At 33.3% G+C, this 16,397-nt stretch overlaps 1 pseudogene; it reads right to left on the reverse strand.

Moving 5' to 3' along the window:
• Positions 1-11,610: 11,610 nt before the first annotated feature.
• On the reverse strand, positions 11,611-12,478 carry LOC101050012 (small ribosomal subunit protein uS2-like; annotated as a pseudogene).
• Between the last annotated feature and the right edge of the window lie 3,919 nt (positions 12,479-16,397).

A 16,397-nucleotide genomic window follows, 5' to 3' on the forward strand; every position in this document is an offset into this window, starting at 1 on the left:
CAGCAAAGCACATTGCCATGTGTGTACCTATGCAACAATCTTGCATGTTCATCACATGTACCCCAAAACCTAAAATGCAATAAAAAAATAAAAAATTAAAATTAAAATTAAAAAAAAAAAGACATGACTGATAAAACAGGTTAGAAGCCAACTAAAACCCACCAAAACCAAGATAGCAACAAGAGTGACCTCTGGTTCTCCTCACTGCTACACTCCACCAGTGTCATAACAGTTTGCAAATGCCATGACAACATCAAGAAATTACTGTTTGTTGTCTAATAAGGGAGGTATAAATAATCTACCCCTTGTTTAACATATCATCAAAAATAACCATAAAAAGGGGCAACCAGCATTCCTGGGGATGCTCTGTCTATGGAATAGCCATTATTTATTTTTTACTTTCTTAACAAACTTGATTTCAATTTACTCTATGAACTGTCCTTGAATTTTCTCTTACATGAAATCCAAGAGCCCTCTCTTGGGATCTGGATTGGGACCCCTTTCTGGTAACACTTAGGAATACATTTAACCAAGGAGTTGGAGGGTCTGTATACTAAAAACTATAAAACTGGGCTGGACGCGGTGGCTCAAGCCTATAATCCCAGCACTTTGGGAGGCCGAGGTGGGTGGATCACGAGGTCAAGAGATCTAGGACACCCTGGTCAACAAAGTGAAACCCCGTCTCTACTAAAAATACAAAACTTAGCTGGGCATGGTGGGGCATGCCTGTAGTCCCAGGTACACAGGAGGCTGAGGCAGGAGAATTGGTTGAACCCAGGAGTCAGAGGCTGCAGTGAGCCGAGATCACGCTATTGCATTCCAGCCTGGGTAACAAGAGCAAAACTCCATCTCAAAAACAACAACAACAACAACAACAACAACAACAACAACAAACCTATAAAACAATGATTTTAAAAATGAATAAAACACATGTAAATGGAAAAATATCCCATGTTAACAGATCAGATGAGTTAATATTGCTAAAATCCATACTACCCCAAACAAGATTTACACAATCCCTATCAAAATCCCAATTTATATTATTCATGGAAAAGTAATCCTAAAATTTGTATGAAAACATAAAAGAAAAAAACCATAATAGGCCAAACAATTCTGAGAAATAAAAACACAGTCAAAGGCATCACATTTTCTGATTTCAAATTATCTTTCAAAGCTATAGTAATCAAGATCGGATGTTACTGGCATAAATGCAGACACATAGACTAGTGGAATAGAATAGAAAGCTCAGAAATAAATCCAAACATATGAAGTCAGTTTATTTCTGACAAGGGTGCAAAGAAGACACAATAGGATAGTCTCCTCAGTAAATGGGATAGGATAGTATCCTCAGTAAATGGTGTTGGGAAAGCTGAATTTCTAGATACAAAAGAATGAATTTAGAATTTAACTTACAGCATATAGAAAAATCAATTTAAAATGGATTAAAAGCCTAAATGTATGACCAGAAATGGTAATATTCTGAGAAGACAAAATAGGGAAAAAGTTCCTGGATACTGGCCTTGGCATTGATTTTTGAATATCACACCAAAAGTTCATGCCACAAAAGTAAAAATAAATAATTGGCACTAAATCAAACTAAAAAAGCTCTTGTACAGCAAAGGAAACAACAAAATGAACTGGCAGCCTGTGGATTAGAACAAAGTATTTGAAAATCATACATCTGATAAGGAGTTAACATCCAAAATTTATGAAGAACTCATACAACTCCATAGTAGGAAAACAAATAAATGTACCAAAAAATGACTAAAAGACATGAATAGACACTTCTCCAAAGAAAACATAAAAATTTCCAACATGCATATGAAAAGATGCTCCACATTGGTAATTATCAGAGAAATGCCAATGAAAACCACTATGAGACACAATCTCAAACCCATTAGGATGGCTATTACAAAAAGTCTAAAGATAACAATGTAGGTAAGGGTTTGTAGAAAAAGAAACCTTTTTACAGGTTTATAGACTGCAGATTTGTATAGCTATTAAGGAAAATAGTAAGGAGATTTCTAAATAACTTAAAAATGGAACTACCATATGAGCCAGCAATCCTGTATTTGGGCATATACCAAAAGGAAATGAACTCATCGATTTGTCAAGATACCTGAACTCCTATGTTTATTGCAGTACTATTGACAATAGCCAAGATAGGAAATAATGAATTATGCATCAACAGACAAATGGATAAAGAAACTGTGAGATTATATATATATATATACATATATATATACATATATAAAATATGTATAGTATATTGTATATATATATATATATATATATATATATATATATATAATTCAGTCCTAAGAAATAACAAGATCTTACCATTTGCAGCAATGTGAACGAGGTTGCCAGAAATTACAATCAATGAAACAAGCCACACAGAAAGAAGAATATTTCATGAGCTCCCTTATGTGATATATGAGTTCACTGGGGCAAATAAACTCTGCTTACTTTCTGTAGTTTTGAGGAGTCTAGAACATTTGACAAATAAAATAAACAGTAAACATAGGCTGAATTAATTTCAATAGTGCTGCAAAAATAGTGTATGGACCATATTCAATATAATATGCTCAGACCATTAAAGCAATAAAAACATAAGAAAAATTCCCAGTAAATTAGCAATGCTTGCTATGTTTGTTATTAAATTATTTATCTTTGAGACATCATGAAGTGATTAGCCTTTATTATGGTTAGGTTTCAAATGTCAGAATATTAAATATTTACACAATCAATTTCATGATTTTCCCTAATTATTAAATAATGTTATTTGTTATTAGGGCAGCTTATAGATTTTGTTCTTTAGAAAGGACTTAACACAAAAACTTATTAGAAATTATATTTAGGCTATGCTAATTTTCCTACAGATTTAAATGATTAGACAAATTGTTTCTCTATTCCAATTCTGGCATTATGTTATATACTGTGTAAGAGCTAACATTTTATGTTAATTTCATAATTTTATTTGCACATATCAAATTGATTAATGAAGTGCTTCATGTCAGAAAAGTGGCATCAGCAAATAGCAAATAATCTTTATGATTCACCAAGATTATAAATTATATTTTGAATATAGATTTCTATGTATTTTAGATATGTCAAGGAAAATATTTCAATGCTAACATATTTGATTTTTTAAAGTATGTTTTTAAAAAATGTAAACATTTGGCCAAAATTAGATATAATTATATTATAACACTGCAGATATGAAAAGTAATAAACTGTAGACACCTAAATACCTAGTCCTTGTGAGTTAATACTCTACTGATTTTATGAGGAATAAAGCTTACATGGTATTCTGGAAAAGAAAGACAATATCCATGAGATAGATTTTAAAAGGTTGTGAAAAAATTTTGTATACAATCTGTATATTAATTAATATAATTAAATATTTTGCTCAATATTTTTATGGAGAATAATTTCAGTAATTAACCTATGTCACTTTATACATTTTAACTTATGTACTTCAAACTAGAAAACAATTTAAATTATAGTCCCTAGTACTGTATTCACAAGCAAATAAAATTTTCAAATTCTGACTCTTAAGCACATTATGAATATATAGCAACAGGACCTGTAGATTTAATAAAATGGTATTAGGTTTCTGATCCATAGCTATGAAAATCATTTTAAAAATCAGTTTTCAATTGTGGCATTAAAATAAAACATTGGTGGTGATTATTTTTTAACCGTAAAGACTCATTGTAATAAAAACAAATCATATTGACCTAAATTTTTACCATTTCATATTGTTAATGTAATGAAGTTAACCTAGACTTATATCCCACTAAACTTTTGATCTTTGCTCTGCTTGAACATCCCATTATGCAACTATTTAATTGCTGCTAATATTTATAGATTATGTTTTATGATATTGTGTCACAAATTTCAAGTTTGATTTTTACATATACATTTGATAAGAAATTACTTAAATATACTATGAAAAGTGTTTGCATATATTTTACTTACAAGTTTTAAAATGATGTTTTTAACCAAGGGATATACTAAAATTGTATTAAAATTAGATTATTTAGCAGTTGTTCTGTTTCCAAAAACTCAGTAAATCATGAATTAACCCTTTATTAAAGGTTTTAATTATTAAATTTTTCAGTTAGCAGTTAGTAATGTAAACAAAAAAATTAGTCTCTGATTTAGAATCAGGACTTTTTAAATGTAATATATGATATAAAAATTGATGAATTTATATATAATCTCTGTTTGGAGAGAGAGAGAGAGAGAGAGAGAGAGAGAGAGAGACCTAGAATACAGGACAGTTAAAAAGGGAAGAAGAGACATAGTTGTTGTGTATCCATGATCACAGTGACATGCTCAATTTTCCAAGAAAAAAAGCAAAGCGGACTTCACTGTCAAATATACACATTTTATTCATGAACCAAATTTGTGTCTCCTTTCAAACGACGGTAAGTTAGGCCTGAAAACCCAGGTCGGAATCTTGACCCTCCTTATCTTTGCTCTAAGTATGCAGTCAAATGGGGGAAAGAAAAGAGAAGCTGTTTTAAGTCCTTTCTGGATCCCATCTTAGTCCTTCTTTCTTTTCAGTAACAAAAGCCAACCCCAAAGAAGACGACATCTTTATCTTCAAATAAACCGCCAGGAAAAATGGCTCTCTAACGCATAGTTCTATTCACCTTTCCTAGGGTGAAAATTATTTTATAGCTGAAGCCAAAATATTGTACATAGTGATTGTGACACCATCATCTGCATGAGTAGAAAGGGTATGCAACAAACAGAAAGAAAAGGATGTGTAGCATCGACTCATTTTTAGATTGGTTTATTCTTTCTTTCCAAGCTTTCATTTTTAGAGGACCTTTTAATTATTGTTACTTTGTCATATGACCTTTGTAACTTTCTCAATCCAACCCTGACAAGGATTTTTTAAGGCAACATTTTAGTTATAATTATTTATTTCATATTTACATATATTATATGAAATCTTATGTCTTCACATATTACAAAACTACCTAAAAAATAGAAGAGACAAACACTGGCTTTCTCATTCCTATCACCCAGAAGCACCAGTTACTTGCTTTTTTTTTTTTACTCCAGTTTATTGCTCACATGCATCATAGGTTTAATATTTGTGTTGTAATAAGTATATATTGCTATGCTTGAATTTCATATTCTAATACTTAAAACATCTTTTATTACCATCACTTTATATAATTCATTTTTATTTATATATAATATTCCATAATGGAAGCATATAAACTCATCTCTATTATTGGATCTTTATATTCTTCCTGCTGAATTGCTATCATAAATAATGCTGCTGAGAATATCTTTTATGACCACATCTAAATGGCTCCATTTGGCTTTTAAGGGGTCAAAGTCTGATCTTGTACATAGTGATTGCGACACCATCATCTGCATAAGTAGAAAGGGTATGCAACAGAAAGAAAAGGATGTGTAGCATCAACTCATTATAACCAATCTAAACCTGTTGTTCTGGATTGTATAAACAGATTCAAATGTTATCTTAACTCCCTTCTCTGGATATAGCTAGGCACACATTGACCCTTGTCCTAATAGTATCATTCCAGTATGTTACTTTTCATGTCATTGATTATCAAGACAAAGATGTTTTCTTTTTATTTCATTCTTGAAATCAGTGTTAGTCCTCCACCTTCATTCTTTTACAAAACTATTTGGTTATTCTAGGGCTTTTACATGTTTCTATAAGTTTTTGAATCTGTCAGTTTTGCTCAAAATATTTCTGTTGGAATTATATGAATTATATTAAATTTATAAATCAATTTGAAGAGGATTAACATTATAACAATGTTGTGTCTTCTGACAAATGAACTCTCTATTCCTTGTATCTGCATATATATATGTGTGTATACCTGTATGTATATCTATATACATATACGCACATGTATATTTACCTCTTTTTTATTGTTTTAAGTGTATATGTCTTGAAGTCTTTTTTATAAAATGTCTTTATGTAAAATGCAATTGGCATAATTCTTTTGATTTTGGTTTTTGGTTACTTGTTAACAGGATTAGAAATAGCATTGATATTTGCATTTTGATTTTGTAACCTGAAACCTTGCTATTTCGATGTATTAGTTTTTATTCTGTATTCAGTTGTATCTTTTGTATAGAATATTGCTTGCAAATGAAGATACTTTTTTTGTATTCTGGATGACTTTTATTAGTATTTCTTATCTTACTGTACTCATTAGAACTTTGAATATAATGTTGAATGGAAGTGGTGAGAGCAGACAGTTTAGCCATCTTGTTGATCTGTGGGGGAAGGCATTCAGTCTTTTCTTTTTAATTATAAGGTACATTTATCATACGTGCCCTGAATCAGGATCAGCAAGCTCACACATATTCTTTGTTACGAGATATTGTTAAGAATGGATGTTGGATTTTGTCAAATATTTTGTCTACATCTATTGTAATAATAGCATATATTTTTCTTGTTTAGTTTGTTAATATGGTGAATATATTCACTGATTTGTTAATGTAAAGTAAACCTTGCATATCTGAAATAACACCTAATTGGTTATGAAGTATTATCCTTTTGATATATTGTTAGATCTCATTTGGTAAAATTTTGCTAAAAATTTGCTAAAATAGAAGAATCATTTATTATTTTTGCATGGAGGATACTGTTTTGTACCATTGTGCTTTTTTGTACTTTGCTTGGTTTTGGCTTGGTAATCAGAGCAATGCTGAATGTATAGAATGAATTCACAACTATGTTCCCCTCATTTTCTGGAAGATGAATTTGCGTTATTTCTTCCTTAAATATCTGGTCAAATTTACTAGAGATTCCATAGGTGTCCGGAGTTTCTTTGTGGGAAGTTTTTAATGTGATATTGCATTTTCTTAATATACAGTCAGTGCATATATTTGTTCTTGAGAAAGCATTTATAGTTTTTGTCTCTAATAGTTTGTTTGGGCTGTCATAACAAAGTACCACAAACCAGGTAACCTAAACAAGATGAATGTATCATCTCACAGTCCTGGATGCTAGAAGGCTAAAATCAAGGTTTTGCAAGCCCATGCTCTCTCTGAATATCGTAGAGAAATCCTTTCTTGCCTCTTCCTACCTTTAGTTTGCTGACAATCCTTGACAATTTATTCCTTGGTTTGTAGATGTGTCATTCAGATCCTCCGTAGTTATTTATGTGGTATCCCTATGAGCCTTCTGAGCATTTTCTGTGTGAGTGTATCTGCCCAAATTTCCCTTTTATAAGGACACCAGTTATACAGCTTTACTGAATTAGGGCCCATCCTGATGGCCTAATATTAACTTGGTTTACTCTGTTTCCAAAGAAGGTGATATTCTGAGGTACTGGAGATTAGAATTTCAATATATCTCATTCTGTAAGGTGCAGACAAAATCAACCCATAATAGTGTCTTTCCAGAAATATCTTCATTTAAAGCATTCTCTTATTTTACTGTTAATATCTATGATTTATTATGATGTTAACTCTATTATTCCTGATATTAATCATTTGTGTCCTCTATCATTTTCTTTATTCAATGTGGCTTGTCTCTTTTATTTTTCATTTATTTCCTCTCTAACTCATATTAGTTCCTTTTTTCCAATTAATTTTCACTTATCTTGCTTTTTATTTTGTATTTACCAAAGATAGAAGCTTCCTTACCCATGAGTAATGCGTATCAAGATCCCCAGTGAAAAACTGAACCCCACAAATAGTACCAAAGCCTGTACATACCATACTTTTTCCTATACACACACTGTGGCTAAAACTTTTGTAGTTGGAGATATAAAAGCAAACTAGTGCAAACTTATTTTTCTTCTTCACAATCTCATGGATAAAAGATTCATTTGTATTGTAGATCTTAGTAACATCAGCATACAATTTATTTTCTTTCCTTAAGTCAAGAACTTTAATCTTTTTACTTAAAGGAAGCACTTTAGTTTTCTCTTTGGCATAGCTGAATTGCCAGCATCACTGCTCTTGCCCTTTGGGACTGTTAAGTAAGGGTAGCTTGAACACAAGCACTGTGATGCTGCCACAGTTGATCTGATAACCAGTTTCATTTTCCTTCTGCCTGAAATTATTTGAGATTTATTGCAGTGTGCTTCTGATGGTGATGACTTATTTCAGCTCTTACATGTATGACAAGGCTTTTTTTCTTTTCTCAGTACTCTAAAAATGTTGCTATCCTCTTCTCACTTGCATTGTTTTTAACAAGAAATCTGCTTCTAGTCTTATATTTATTCCACTGTACCTAATGTCCTTTTCCTGTGGCTGATTCTAAGATTTCCTCCTGATCCCTGTTTTCCAGTACTTTTCATGCACTATGGTGTACATGTTTTATGTTTCTTTTGCTTGAGTTTTGTTGATACTCTTGGATATGTGGGTTATAGTACATTTCAACAACTTTAGAAAATGCTTGGCTGTTATTTTAAAAATTTTGTTATGCATTCCACTCTCTTCTGTGTGAACTCCACTTATATATAGTAGTTTACCTGAATTTGTCCTAAAATTTACTATATGTTTTATAAAAATATTATTTTGTTTTATGTTTAATTTCAGACACTTTCTCTTGCTATGTCTTCAGGGTCACCAATATTTTCTTCTCTAGTGCCTAATATTCCATTAATATATCATCCAGTGAATTTTTCATCTCATGTGTTTTAGTTTCTATCTCTAGAGAATTTATTTGGGGCATTGTTTATACCTTCCATATGTCTCTACTTACCTTTCTGAACTTACTGAACACAGCCATAGTGACTATTTTAACATCTTATTAAGATTAGAATTCATTTCAGTTCTGAGTCACTTTCTATTGGCTTATCTTTCTTCTTGATATGTGTATATTTTCTTACTTCTTTACATAGACGGTAATCTTAATTGAATGCAGGCATTGTGGATTTTTTTTCTTTGGTATTGGTTATTTTATAATTCTATAAATATTTTTGAGTTTGGTTCTGAGATGCAGTAATGTTATGTGGAGATAAATTTACCCTTTGGATTTTGTTCTGAAGACTTATTAGCAAACTCAGGGCCACACTTAGCCTAAGGTAAGTTTTTTTTTTTTTTTTTTTTTTTTTTTTTTTTTTTTTTTTGAGACGGAGTTTCGCTCTTGTTACCCAGGCTGGAGTGCAATGGCGTGATCTCGGCTCACCGCAACCTCCGCCTCCTGGGTTCAGGCAATTCTCCTGCCTCAGCCTCCTGAGTAGCTGGGATTACAGGCACGTGCCACCATGCCCAGCTAATTTTTTGTATTTTTAGTAGAGACGGGGTTTCACCATGTTGACCAGGATGGTCTCGATCTCTCGACCTCATGATCCACCCGCCTCGGCCTCCCAAAGTGCTGGGATTACAGGCTTGAGCCACCGCGCCCGGCCTCTAAGGTAAGTTTTATCCCTTTATGAGGCAAGATCCTTGTTCATATTCTAAACAGATACTACTTAATGTTGAGGTCTTCTCTTCTGGGTTTTGAGACTAGGCACTACTTGTACCCCTGTGTGTATTATAGGTACTGTTGACTCTAATATTTTAAGTTGTTTCCTTCTTGGCACCCAGCAGTAAGTAGGTTTTTTAATTTGTACTTTGAATATCTCCAGAGTGTAGTCTCTGTGCAGTTTTCATTACAGTTTTATGCCCTGGAAATTCTAGCCACTTTTCTCTACCTGCACTCTCAGCTTCATTTTTCAATTTAGGAATATGTTAAATTGTCTAGGCTCTCCCTCTTTTTGTCACACCCTACAAATTCACTCAAGGCAGTAAATGTGGGTAAACATAGGGTTCACTTTCTTTATTTACTTGATCTCAGGGACAGCTATCTTTCCTTGCCTAATAGCTAGTGTCTTTAAAAGCATTTTTCAATTAATTTGGTGTATATTTTGGTTGTTTCAGTCAGTAGGGTAAATCCAGCACCTACTGTTTTATTGTTACTTAAGCAGATGTAGACTTTATTAAAAAAAAAAAAAAGAAAAACACCTTTTTTCCATCAAAATATATTGATTACTAGAGAGACAAACATTAAAATATAATCAATAAATATTTAATTACTTAAATATTATCAATATAATCAGAATATTGAAATATAATCAACACATCCCCACTGTTTCAAAATATACTTTAATTAACAAGATGTATCATTCTTCAAAATAATGACTTTTGAAAAAGAAAATACTTCTCATGTTTGACTTTATTCTTTATATATTTTAATATTGTTGTCCAACTACAACAAAATATATAACTGAGTAAATTCAACTTATACCTGAAAAAATATCCTAAGGTTATATATGGATTTTATTTCATTTTATATTGATGAGATTAAAAATAGTAAAATATTGTCCTTTGTTGAATGTAAAGTCATTATAAAAATGAAGTGTCCTTAATAATATATGACAACATTTATCTATTTTTATCTTACTTTATGAAAAATATTTAATATTTAACTTGTTTCTTCTTAATACTGTTTCAAAGTAAATAGGCTATATAACAACTGACATAAAACTAAAGTATTTTCATAGCCAAAACAGACATTCTATCCCAGAAACTGTAAAGACAGCATTTTTTAAACAAATAGCAAGTATCATTTGCTTGGCACTTTGACTTTTGCAGAATGGAAATAAAGTAAACATTGGAAAGTATTTGTCTTATGAAGACAAGTTACGATATGAAGTTATCTCCATGTATAATATGAGAACATGAAAACTCTAGTACCTTTTAAATAGTGAGAACACAAGAAAGATTGTGAAACTGTGACATTAGGCTTCAATCTCCATTCCTGGCTTCTTACCAATCCTACATTCTTAGCACCTCCTATTTTTGCTCTTTCCTCTCTCGGTGTCCTATGCCCTGATTAAAGCTGGATCCTCCTTTACTTATACTGAAGAGTCAGAGGATTGTCACCAAACAGTCACTTACAATTCTATTGACAATTATGTCTTGCAGAAAGGAATCTTTGTCAAAATAACACTACTGAAACAGTAAAATGAAGGAAAATTGATGACAGGAGAGATGAATTTTGTATATTTTCCTATATGTGTTCAAGTGAAATATGAGATTCAATATTATATTATGCAAAATTAATTACAAATATGGGTCATCTGTAAACTTTCGTTAACACTGTAAGGGTTTGTCAATTAATGTATTTATAACAATTGCAATACATTACTTATTATCTCCTATTTATTATGAATTATAATAAATTTTAATGACTCATTTTATGCAGAAAAAATAGCAAATAAGTGGTAACTCATATTTTGTGTCCCAAGATTACAAATCATTACTTATCTAGGGATTATTTGTAGGACAACATCTACTTTTCCAGAGCTTACCATATGTATTTTTCTTGTCTTTGTATCATTAAATTTCATCTGCCTCTTGTGAAATACTATGTTAGCAAATTAGAAGCTAAATAAGAAATCTAAAGTTGTACTAAAGCAGGGCTCACCTTTGAATATTAATATATTAATGTGTATCTTAGGCCCTGCCTCACTCTGAACTTTCTTTGTAGATGCTTTATTTTATTTTATTTATTTATTTATTTATTTATTTATTTTAGAAACTCGTTGCTTATTTTCCATCAATCTTATTTCCATATTGCTTAAGAGCCCATGCAAGAACAGCTTAAGACCATTCAGAGGTTGCTCCTACCCTTCAGTGGCCTGAGCAGTGGGAGCTGCAGACCAGTCTTCCGTGGCAGGCTGAGCACTCCAGTCTTCAGTGGGGAACTGCTGGATAGTCGCAGAGGAAACTTGCATGCCTTCAGACCAGTCTGCAACCTCAGGCTGAGTAGCAGTGACCTCAGGAGCTGGAGCAGTCCATTCGCCCTGAAATTCCTCCTTGGTCACAGCCTTTTCAGCAGCAGCCTGCTCTTCTTTTTCAATCTCTTCAGGATCTCTGTAGAAGTAGAGATCAGGCATGACCTCCCACGGGTGTTCACAGGAAATGGTGCCACACATGCGCAAAACTTCCCGAGCCAGCATCCACCACATCAAACCCACTGAGTGAGCTCCCTTGTTGTTGCATGGGATGGCAATATCCACACAGCACAGAGGAGAATGTGTGTGACACAGAGCAATGGTAGGTAGGTTAACATAAGACGCCTCCGTGAGAGGCTGGTGGTCAGCCCTGGGGTCAGTAACCACAAGCAGCTGTGGCTCCTGGAAGGTGAAGGTTCCAGGAGTGAAGCAGCAGCAATTGGAGTGGCCCCAGTGGCAACAGCCAACTTCAGCAGGGCCCTCTGGCCAGTATTCCTGGAGGATGTAACACTGACATCAGCAGGGTTTTCAATGGCAACAATGGCACGAGCTGCCAGGAGAAGCTTCTCCCAGGCCCTCTTCAGATGTCTGATGTAGATGCCATCACTTTTCCTTTTATAGATATACTGTTCCATCTGGAAGTCAAGATTGGTATCAGCTATTTGGGTTCCTGCAGCCAGTAACTTAAGGACATCCTCCTCCTTCATTTGCAAGACATCAAGGGCTCCGGACATTGTGAAAGTTTCCCTTTAAGTTACGATGGGAATCCAGAACAACACCATATGGACCCCTCAGCAGGCAGCGTAGAAAGGAAGTGGATGTTTTATTTCTAAAACACTGTATGTATATAATATTGATAAAATAAGTCAGATATTTTATTTAGCTAAGGGTTTCTCATCATTGTCATGAAAACCCAACTAAACATTTATGAGAAAGGATACAGAGATTATTAAATATTCCTTAGGCACCTGTGAACATGCACTTTCAAAGTTGCATTAACTGTCGCAGATACACACCTCCAGCTATAATGAAGAGTTAGTTTCTTTTTGCTTTCTTCTTTTTTAATATGTAGATAGACATTTTTGAGAAGCCAATTAATCTCAAAAAATTCATAGGGATTGTTTTAGAATATATAATGCAATGATGAATTCATTTCCCAAAAGCTGTTTTAAAAAGACACATACCTTTAGGAACAATGGCATAGTCTAATCTCATTTAAGATAAATTTCAGGTTCTATTATTTCAACTGTTTTGTTTATCACATTTTTGTATAATTTAAATGATAAAATGTACCCTAGAGGAAAACTATGTTTCCCAGTCAAATAAGACAGATCAGGCTTTTGAAATAAACTGTTACTGTTAATATTTTCCTCATAAATTTATTATGAATAATGATTCTTTTTTTTAGAATTAAGGAACTGTAAGGCAGCTCCATTTGTCCTCTGAGATAATATTCTTTCTCTTGCTTTACAACCTTAGTCCCCAGGCTACAAAGAGACACTATCTAGTAATTTTTTATTTGCTAATCCTAGAAACTTCTGAAATAGTTCAAAATATATTCATATTTCCAGGGAAGTTTTAGGATACATATGCATACATGGATCTATCTTTTTCTTAGGTATACATAACTAATATTTCCTCTACTATATTAGGTTAAAGATGATAAACATTATCCCGATGGCCTGACATAACTAAACCTAGGTGTTGTGAAGTAGACTAAAATAAAATTTCTTTATATTTTACCTACCCCCCTGAGTTAAGATAGAAATCTCTAATTGGCTCATATTAGCAGGTGCATTCTTGACCATAACATTTCATATTGTGGATGCATTAGCAGTGCTGAGAGTATAGTTGATGTAATATTTTGGAGAAAATTGAAAGCCAGATGGTTTTGTGGTGAGTTTTTGGATTGAGGCACAGTCTTGGCAGTAAGGTATAGTGATAGTGTTTTAGTTACCACTGACAACCTAGACTTCCACATCTGTGTATTGTAATAATGCTAATGTTGAGGGCAAAAGAACTTTGTACAATCTTGGGTCCAATTAGCCTAAGTTTACTGACTTTCCTTCCATTAACAGAAAGGTATTATCTTACACCAAATGTAATTTTCAGAGACACCTTTTTCCATGAAGCATTTACACCCTTAATTTGTTAATTTCATCTCTGTGATCATTACTATCTGTGTCTTGCATCAATCTTGTAAACTAAATTCATTGTAAAATTAAGTTGATTACAAAACTTTCACCCCACCTTTCAATTCCTGTTCACCAATAACTCTGCCAACCCAAACTGACTTCTCTGTTTTTCTTTTTCTTTACTTTTTGTTTTGTTCTGTTTTTTGAGATGGAGTCTCCCTCAGTCACCTAGGCTGGAGTGCAATGGCACGATCTCGGCTCACTGCAACTGCTGCCTCTTGGGTTCAAGCGATTCTCCCATCTCAGCCTCCCAGTAGCTGGGATTACAGGTGCCTGCCAACACACCTGGCTACTTTTTTTGTATTTTTAGTAGAGACGGGGGTTTCACCATGTTGGCCAGGCTGGTCTCCGACCCCTGACCTCAAAAGATCACCAAAGTGCTGGGATTACAGGCGTGAGCTACTGCGCCTGGCTGACTTCTGTATTTTTCTCAATGGTAGCAGTCTCCCAGTGCTAAAAGCGGAAATCACAAATAAAATTTTATTGTTTCTTTCTGATTAGCCCTTTAACAAATTAACCAACATGTCAAATTCCTTCAAAAGTTATTTTTTTCTCAAAAATTTCTTACCTCTATTCCTTCCTTTATATTGCTATTGCCACAGGCATAGTTCAATATCTCAGTACGTTGTACTCAGAAAACTGCAATGTTTCTATGCTGGTCCTCCCTCACACCCACCCACCTGTAAAATCTCCTGCTTTTGGATCTCTTCCTTCTCTTGACTGTAAATTAACTTACAGACCTCTGAAATGCTATCAATGCTCACCTTCTCATTGGAAAAAAAATCTAGTACACATCATGTTGCAGGCTAAAAGCCATGATATTCCACATTACATTAATGCCGTAATTTCTCCTAGACTTCTCCCATTTTTCTACCAATGTAAAACAGGAGGCTCGTAATATGAGACACCAAACCCAAGCCAAACCAAAACCTGCATCATTCACTGAACATACCACACACAGACACAGACACACACACACATATATGTCCTATCCAGTGCTATACACAATCTAAACAAACAATGTTTATAAATTTAACATTGTAGCATTAAAACGAAAACGAAAGGTCAGACAGAAAAATGCAGTGTTACATCTTCCAATAGTCTACCTTTTGTATGCCATAAGTATGTTTTTGAAGACTCTGAACTTCACGTGTATGCTGTCAGTATATAGAATTCTAATAGAGAGATTATGACAAATCATGTTTATGTTGTATTAAGATTTGAACTGAATTGCAAAAGGTGTAATCATGTTTTTTTTGAGCATCTTTGAAACATATCTGTATCAGGAAATTAAGGCTTCTTTTGTAAGTTTCTTAACGATGCCTGAAAAAAATTTTTAATGCTAAAAAAACTCCTTTAGGACAAAAATAGGCATCCAAAGTCTTAAGTAGAAACAATATTTGCAATAAATTTCAGAATCCCTAAATCCCTAAATATATTTTCATATCAACACTACTATTGAATGTATTCAATTCACATCCACCTATTCCATTAAAAAATGCTGGGCCGGGCGCGGTGGCTCAAGCCTGTAATCCCAGCACTTTGGGAGGCCGAGGCGGGTGGATCACGAGGTCAAGAGATCGAGACCATCCTGGTCAACATGGTGAAATCCCGTCTCTACTAAAAATACAAAAAAAAATTAGCTGGGCATGGTGGCGCGTGCTTGTAATCCCAGCTACTCAGGAGGCTGAGGCAGGAGAATTGCCTGAACCCAGGAGGCGGAGGTTGCGGTAAGCCGAGATCGCGCCATTGCACTCCAGCCTGGGTAACAAGAGCGAAACTCCGACTCAAAAAAAAAAAAAAAAAAAAAAAAACGCTAGTGAAAGCATTGCTTAATTGTTTAAATATTAGATTATCAAATGAAAATTACAGAGTCCACATTTTAATTTTAAATATATAAAGTAGTAAATATTTATGCTAATTATAATGATCTTTCAACATCATTTGCTCACCTCAAATTTTACTTTAAATAAAAACATTATAAATAAAATCTATTTTGTATGTAAAACATGATAAAATAGTCAGATATAAATAAATTATAAAATGTTATTTCTTACATATTTTTATTTGTGATATTTTAATAAAATAATATGGAATTCTGATATTTAAATATTTTGTGGCAACCACATTATTCATTTTATTTTTCAACGTTTATTTTACTTTAAATTGAGATATTAAAATGCAAAACACATCTCCTTAAATACATCTTTGATTATTTCCCTATCTCCACTGATACATTTGTCATCTGTAATATTTGAACAATGTACTAATACATTGTGTGAGATGAATTAATCATAAGAGCTTAAGACTGCAGCGATCTCCAAGGCACAGAAGTGACCAAATGAAGCGGCAACGATGAATACGAAAAAGATAACAAAAGCCTGTCACCTGTCTTTGTTTCCTACTTGGAAAGCATAACCTCATGTACTATGCTTCCTGCAGATATAACCTGCAGAAT

The sequence above is a fragment of the Saimiri boliviensis genome, chromosome 10 (genome assembly GCF_048565385.1).
Source record: "Saimiri boliviensis isolate mSaiBol1 chromosome 10, mSaiBol1.pri, whole genome shotgun sequence".
In the NCBI taxonomy this organism is placed as follows: domain Eukaryota; kingdom Metazoa; phylum Chordata; class Mammalia; order Primates; family Cebidae; genus Saimiri; species Saimiri boliviensis.